This window comes from Pteropus vampyrus, unplaced genomic scaffold, assembly GCF_000151845.1.
Source record: "Pteropus vampyrus isolate Shadow unplaced genomic scaffold, Pvam_2.0 Scaffold9, whole genome shotgun sequence".
NCBI classification, from domain to species: Eukaryota; Metazoa; Chordata; class Mammalia; order Chiroptera; family Pteropodidae; genus Pteropus; species Pteropus vampyrus.
The window spans coordinates 8,496,307-8,504,909 of record NW_011888790.1 but is presented as its reverse complement, the minus strand read 5'-3'; positions in this window follow the sequence as shown (position 1 = coordinate 8,504,909).

Below are 8,603 nucleotides of genomic sequence, written 5' to 3'. Positions count from 1 at the left end.
AAATAAATAAATAAAAATACACTTTACCAGAACAGAACAAATGAGAAATAAAAAATGTTAACTATTCTATAAATACTAAAAATCAAATTTTACTGCCAAAATATTATACAACAAACAAGTTACAGATATCAATTACTTAAAACAACATTTTATTTTTCCTTCACAATTGCGCAGTTGAGTTTGGTCTTTGCTATACTCAGTGTGGGTTGGCTGGGTCTAATTCTATAATGTGCATTAGATTCTGTCACTCTAGTACCAGTGGGTACCTGGGGCATGTTCTCCATAGGAGAGATGGTATAAGTATAAGATGCTAGCCCAAACAATACTAGCATAATTAGGTCTCTTGCTCCATCTTGTCTGCTGACATTCCGTCGTGTGCCTATACAACGATATATCCATTCATGACCACTTAGGTTGATTCCAGTTTTATTTTTTTTACTATTATAAATAAAGCTGCTCTGAACATTCTTATACATGTCTTTAGTGCATATAAGTACTTCACAGTAAACGAAAAATTTCCTTTGTCTTCTACAAAACTCTATCTAGTCCCAGTTTATATTGTATATATGCACATACATACCCCCAAACTATTTGCACTCCTGAATTGTAGAATTAATAAAAATGCAGAGTTGCAGCAGTCTATGTAAATGAATAGTAGATGTTAATAGGTTAGCATTTGCTCCTGTCAGCCCCAAAAGTTTAAATCAGTTTTGTGTTAGTATTTTGCTTTATTACTCAACTAGGCTTGGACATTAAATTGTTCTAGTTCACATTATAGCAGTGAGTTAATGTAAAGTGTGCCACCTATCTACAGCTAACTAACTGGCTCAGAAAGATTAAATTTACATGCCTCACAGAGTGAATAATAAAAAAAAAAAAAAACAGAACTAGTCTTTCCCTTTCAATTAATAGATTAAAAAATTTGCAGAACAGAAAGATATTCTATTCTCTCAGTCTTAAAAAATGTTGTTCCTTAGTACTGACAAATTAGTATAATGCCAACAACTCCTTTTTCAGTATTAAAGAGTAGTTAAAGTCTTTCCTGGAATGGGAGGAAGATTAAAGAAAATTAAGATAATTATACACTACTGCCTTTTTAAAAATGACTTTACTATAAAACTGAATTTACTGATTTATAGTAAAATACTATAAATGTGAAATTGGAGAGGCATTCAGTAGGGACAATCAGGTTTCTTTTAAGGATGTTATTTGGAAATTGTATACATCATTTTCTCGTTAGGTAAAACTTAGTCATCTGGTCATAACTAGTTGCAAACGAGCCTGACACATGTGTTCTCTAGCTGCACTATGTACACAAGGGATTCTATTACTAAAATGCTAAAAATAAAATTTACAGACAATTAACAATCTGCTTCACATACGAATATCGAAGGTGCTAAACATAATGTGACTTTTTTTTTGTTATTTTTGATTCATAAGGAACATGAAGAAATTATCTTTTTCATGCTCATTACTTTTCATTGCATACTACTTTAAAATTATTTTTCTTTGAACTTTCTACACTTTCAGTTCCTAGGGAATTTTATATTTGTTTATAGGTTTTAATGATAGGGTAATAAACCATTTTTTAAAATATGCTAATATTTCCTATACATTTTCAATCCTTATGCAGTAGACTTTTAAGACCATAGACTAGTTTCAGTAAAAACTAGTGAAATACATTTTGATGCATCTTAGTGTTATCCATCAGCGCAAAGGCATAATGTTGGGAAAGCAAACTGGTCTGCTGAAGGACTTCAAATGGCTGTAAGCCTAAGGCAAGCATGAGGAAGAAAAGATGAGATTGAAAAGGTTAAAGACTCTGAACACCATCAAGTATCTTCAGGCTGTCATTGCGTATCTGGGAGATGAGAAAACTCCAAAATATTTTATTGCATATACCTGTCAATAAAAACTATGAGCATATAATCCACATATATGTATTTAGTGTATACTATATATATATATGCATGTACTGTTCTACTGTATTATGTGCATTATAAAACATATACTAAATTAGAGCTTAAATAAGTAAGGAAACACTAAACAGTATTTTAAATATTTACTTTACATGACTTACAAAAAGAGTTTTGCTCTCCAATTATGAAATTTATTTTTATATTCTTGATATTCAGTTTTTCAAAATTTTACTGATGGCATGAAAGTCATAATATATGAAGTTATATTTCCAACTGCAATTATACTCAGGGTGAAGTTCAGTATTCACCCTAGTGGACATAAATCTCTATTTCAATATAGTTTTCTTGTTAATGGTGAAAATAAAGAATTCCTTTCCAGTAAGGAAGTATGTAAACCAGAGTTGGCTGCTGACAGTCATATGTCTATTGCTGCAAAATCAGTTCCAAGCAGGATAGGTTTAAGAATCCACAACTGTGGGGCAGTTATCCCTCACCTTCCTAGTCACTAGTCTCTACCTCCTTAATGTAAACAATCTCTGCAAAAGTCCCTCTTTTTCTCACCCTGTTTCATAAATATGCAACGAATCCCAGAACTCCAAGCTTTCTTGAAAACCCCTAATTATGGCTAAGGATTTTCTTTGATGGAGATACTGTGTGTTCCAATGTAGTTCTCTCTTGCTGGGCAAGAGACATAATCTGCGTTTTTTATTTATGATATTAAGTAAGGGTTGCCCTTCATAGATAATTTCAAAACCATATGGAGTTATTAATTGTAAGCTATGATTAGAATTTTCTATTTTTTTTTACCATGTGATGTGGTTGGAAATTAGCTCACGTAAGAAATATGAGAATTATTTGGTATGTTTTAATTACACAGCATGTTTTCTGTTTATATGTGCTTGCATTACTGATATTATTTTTATTCATCAATAATGAGAGTTAATATAGTTTAAAATGAAAATTAATTCAACTTAACCAGACAGAAATAAATTTGAGAGCACCAGTCAATCTTGCTCATTGTGAAATTCCCAGTTTTTTCATAGGATAACTCAATTGTGTAAATACAAGATGCTTCAAATAAGTAAAGGAACCTTGCAATTTCTGCAATAAATATTATTATATTCTAGTATTTTTCTTATCTTACAGCCTTTAGTTACATAAATAAATATAAATAAAAGTGCTAACATTTTTCCTCATCTTTCCATGGGTTGCATGCAAACTTTTCTGGAAATCTCTGCTCTGAGCCGAAGTTGTTGCCTGCTTGCTAAACATTTAGGTTAGCATAAGAATCTATCTTATCGAATATTCTAGGTATTAAGAATCTCAATATAAGGTACAATAGTTATACCAAATCCCTGACTTTTAAAGGATAGAATATGTATTCTATCTCTACGTAACTCTAATAGTTAACCTGACTCAGCTTTTACCTTTATTTGAGAATATCAAGTTAAAATGTAGCTGAAATAAATTCCAAGGTAATTAAAACCAATCATTAACACTGGTATTGTACAGTCTTAAATTGACAGCAAATGGCATCTCATATGCAATACCTGTTTATATTATTTGGTAATGTTAACTGCCTCAGAATAACTACTTAATAACACATGAGAAGGTGGCTTCCATAGTTATTACAACACAGAACATTTAGTGCTCTTAAGTACTGATCAAATTCTCGATCTATTAATTTGCTGAGCCTGGTTCTGTGATGGACTACTGATGTGAGTAATTCTAAGATAAGCCTCTGTTCCTCTATCTTAGCTATATCAGCTTCTGATCAGCCATCAGAACAGAGCAATTTTAGTCCTTTCTTGTCCCTCTGCATCTGTTCCAAGGGATATCAAGCACAGCAAATTAGTGATCTTAAATAACAATCTGGCACAGGTATTGGGTCACAAGCTTTCATTTTAAACAAGTAATTGAAAAACAATCTTGACCTGGTCAGAACAGAAATAAACTAAAATGTACTGTGCCACATTTGTTTATTTTCAGAGAAGATTTTATTATCATTTAGGTTATTTCTCTTATAGTCTTCGTTTATGGAATAATTATGTTTTATTTTGCTACTTTCCATTTAGGGCAAAATAGAAGAAATACAACAGACTTTATCAGGATGCTTATTGCAATCAAAAGACATAAATAATTCTGTATTCCTGCTTTACAGAATAGGAAGATAAGTAAGTATGAAAAGTTCTGCTAGAAATTCAATTCACCATCAAATTCAAAGTAATTCATTCAAATTAGACAACTTCAAACCTCATTCTTGTTCAAAGATACCCTGTTTTTAACAATTACACACAAATTTGAAAAGCATAATGGTGAAAAAAAACACAGACCAACTTTTTCTTTTTGGTATATGAAATTCTCAGAATTCATTTCTATACCAAACATCACTTTAATATCACAGCTTTTACTCTTTCAAACGGGTTATTGATTTTTCATGGTTTCATCTCTCAATCAAAGCCTAACTTGAAAACTTGCTTATTGACTCAAGCCTTGATGTAAAATTTAGTTTAACTCTTTTTCTAGTAATATGTTTGTCAGTGGCATAACAATTTTCCTGTCACTGAAACCAGTGGACTCTCTAAATCCTTTGATCACCAGAAAATAAAATTTTATTTTCTTCATTTTGATTATTCACGTCAATGAATGCTAATTTTTAAAAATAAATGAATCACTATTTCAAGCAAATATGTTGTATTCTACATACTTGAAATTGATTCCTCTTCTGATATGCTAGTTAGTGATTATCAATATTTGGAGCTAATACTCTAAACAGTCACAAGAAAGAAACATCTTTGGGTTGTTTTAGGTATTGCTGCTGCCTTTGCATCTCCCGGGAGAGACACAAAGCTCTGAGCAGATGTCCTGGGCAGTTATGCATATCTCAGCTATTTTTTATGCACCGAGTGGAGGTGCTAAAGTGATGCCTAGAATTGGAAAGAAGCAATTTTTATCCATAATTTTTTTTAAATATTGAATTCCCATCATATTAGTTATAACTCAGTTCCTATACCTCAGATGACACTGTAAACTAAGGAAAAGAATTCTAGGTGAAATAAATCAGTTTCTGAAATAAGCTCAATAGACACAGATTTTATTAATTCACTAAACTCAGGAACCTTTCTACAAGCATGATTATTTCATTAAATGACACTTCACAAGACATATACATTTTGTTAATATTTTCTAAAGTGTTTAAATGGATGCTTTATGAATCTTAATAATTGGGGAGTTTGTGAAATACCAAATTTTATTTAATATGTAATTATTTTTATTACATTTTTATATTCAACTTACCACTACGGAAACATGAAAATTAGAAGTTAACTTTTAAAAAATAGAGAAAAGGATATGTGCTCTTTCATTACATTTTAATTTACTCAGTTTTATATAATATGATGAAATAAAAATTTTCTTACATCACACCTGCTATCTTGTTTTGTGAAAAAAATTTGATTCTATATATTGTCCCATAGAGAGAATTTTGTGTTTTTTCTCTTTCTCATTTCATTCTCAGAATCTTAGTTATAAGAAAGAATCATTCTTCATACTTGGAGTTCCAATAGTTGTTATGTTAAATGGCTGCTAGCACAGTTTTGATTGGGCTACCAAATTTAACAGTTGGTAACCCCACTCATTTTTAACCAGAGGGAGCTATTAGCTTTAATGAGGCAGCCATTCTTCTTGAATCAGATTGGCAATCAACTTCCTGGTAATTGGATTAGTAGAATTCTATAAGTTTCAAGTTTCTATGCAATTTGCATATTCATGCAAGTCCTGCTTCACTCTGATTTATAAATATATAATATATATTTACAAGACAGTCTTTCAATTTATGAGTGAATGGCCATCCAAAAAAATATTGTTTGATTCGAGCTAGCTCATATGTATGTGAATGTTTAAACTTCATGTAGTTTTAAGAAAAGATAAATGTGATTTCTTATTTTCATATATTTATGATAATAAGGTATATTTTGTATGCAAACACAACACATTAGACATACCTTTAATTCTATAGTAAATCAAATTGCTCCATTGCAATTTATTTTTTAATATACATATTCCATAAAATTATGTCTCTATATATTGCTCTGGAGTTTTAAAAGCAGCTTCTAGGATTTTGTGAAATAAATTATCAATTTATTGATTTTAAAAAGCTTAAAATTTATTACTTTGAAAGGGTGGTAGCTTTCATATTTTGTGATATGCCTCCATACTCCCCTGTCCTCCAATTGCCTGAGCTCTTCTAAAGTAATAATTTCTTTTAACAGTGAGTAGAAGAGGCAAGTACAATAAAGTAAAAGCATTCTGGAATGAGCGTTATTTAACTTCTACTATAAATTTCAGAATCTTCCTCAAAATGTGGACATGATAATTTCCCACAGGTTGTTGAAAGTAGTAAATGAAATAATATATTGGGAATGTGTTATATTTTACATGAGTAATATATTTGCTATCTATTGCTATGAGTTGAATTATCCCAAAACTTAGCAGTGTAAAATGAAAGAAACATTTATTACTTCACACAATTTCTTAGTGTCAGAAATCTGGGAGCATTCTAACTTAGTAGCCCTAGTTTAGGGTGTTTCCTAAAGTTGCAATCAAGATATCATCTGGGGCTATTGTCATGAAAGCTTTACTAATCTAGAGAATCCATGTTCAAGCTCACTTACAAGGCTTCAGTTCACCAGAGTTGGCCATGATATGGAACTATCTTGTCCCGGAGGAAGTGATCTGAGAAGGGGTGCAACACCAGAATGACTTTTATGACTTCACCTCCAAGTCACACATTATCACTTCTACTTCATTCTATTTTTTAGAAGCTGGATATTAAGTCCAGCCCAAATGTAATGAACAAGGGTTAAACAAGTAAGTGAATAATAGGAGGGAAGATCTCTGGGAGCCATTTTGGAGGCGGCCATCACAAGTAAGGTATCATCTCTACTCTAACACACTGTCACAGGTGATACAACTATACGACTCTATTCTTGCTTTCTAAAAGGAGAGAAAAATATAAAATGAATTAATTTTATATTTGTTATAAAATTAACATGATATATAATTATATAATATTAAATTAAATATAAAGCACATTTTATATTAAAGTTTATATGATGTATCAATATTAATAGTATTACATTAATATAAAATCATATGTTAAAATAAATTTAATTAGCACTTAAACTATCTAGCATAAACTTATTGATTGTTAATTAGGCACAATAATGAGGGGTTGTCAGCACTGGAGATAACACATAGAAGGTGAAAGTCAAATTGAGCATTGGAAAATGTTAGGATGGTAAAGTAAATGAATGGAAAGTGGAAGGCAAAAGAATATCTAGACCAAAATGGCAACATAGAAATTAGTGATATATAAAAAATTGTGGCTTTTTTATGTAACTGAGCAGTTTTCAGTTTTGTTGGAACATATGACAGAACAATGATATGAATGTACAAGGAAGTAGTTGGAAATATAGGGAGAGAATCAATCATGGAATATATTTTATAGCGCTATCTTAGTTATAGAAAAAAGTTCGAAGGATTTAAAGTAGAGGAGTATAAATGACAGGATGAATAAAAATAAAATTAGCAGCAAAAAGATGAGTTATCAGACTATATTAATTATCCATGTGATCGATGATAAAGTATAGCTTTGAGTATTAAAATTAGAAGACAAATGCAATAAACATTAAAAAAGGGAGTTATACTCTGGTTGTAATGGAGGAGCTTATACTGGTCAAATTTTTCCTCTGAGAATAGCTATGAAAGCTAAATAAAATTAGAAATTGAAAAGAACTGAGGCAAAAAGAACTAGAAGGACCAAGATTATGAAGAGGAGGGACAGGCATAGATCTGAGATCAATATTCTCCATAGCTTTTCTCTTCAAGGTACTGGAAAATTCTTACACGGCAAGAACTAACTGTTAAGTAGACAAGAAAAAGAAGCAATGAACAGATCAAATTAAGTAGAGCTTTGAGCATACTCACAGGATTGGAGAGACAAAAATTGGAGATTTGTGAATCTGTCCAAAAAAGACAAAAAAAAAGAAAAGAAAACCTGGTAAACACCCATAGATTTCAGTTAAAAATATGACAGGATATAACCTAGGAGTAAAAACTAATTAAAAAAAATAGACCAAAAAGATCTACTTTTAAAATTATTACCTTCCGAAATAAAAGTATAGACTTTCTGCAAGATGGTTAAAGTCATTATTTTGAGCCACTCCATTTTTATACACAATTTCAGACAATCAATACTCACTTTGAACATCTCTACATTTGGCCGAGATAAAGAACAGAGACTGGATTTAACTTCTTAAGACATCTGAAAAACCATTAAAAAATGGTTTTTAAGATACTGGAAATCAGGCAGGGAAAAGTAGTGATTGCTGAGAGATGGAAATCCAGTGAAATGAACCCTAAGATGGCACCAGCTTATTACTCTGAGAAAGTGTTCAAGCCACACATAGAGAGGAGAGAATTCAGCCTGGAACACATCTTAAGTTGAGGAGACAGAGATGAGATGAAGGACCAGTGAAAGAGTGAGCTAGAATTCATAAGACAAAATAATGAACATAAGAAACCTGCAAGAAGACAAAATCCAGAAGACCTGAGAGGGTTTTTTTCTGAGTAGTCATCAGAAAATTGATCAATGAGAGGAAACTACCAGAGGCTAAGGAAAGA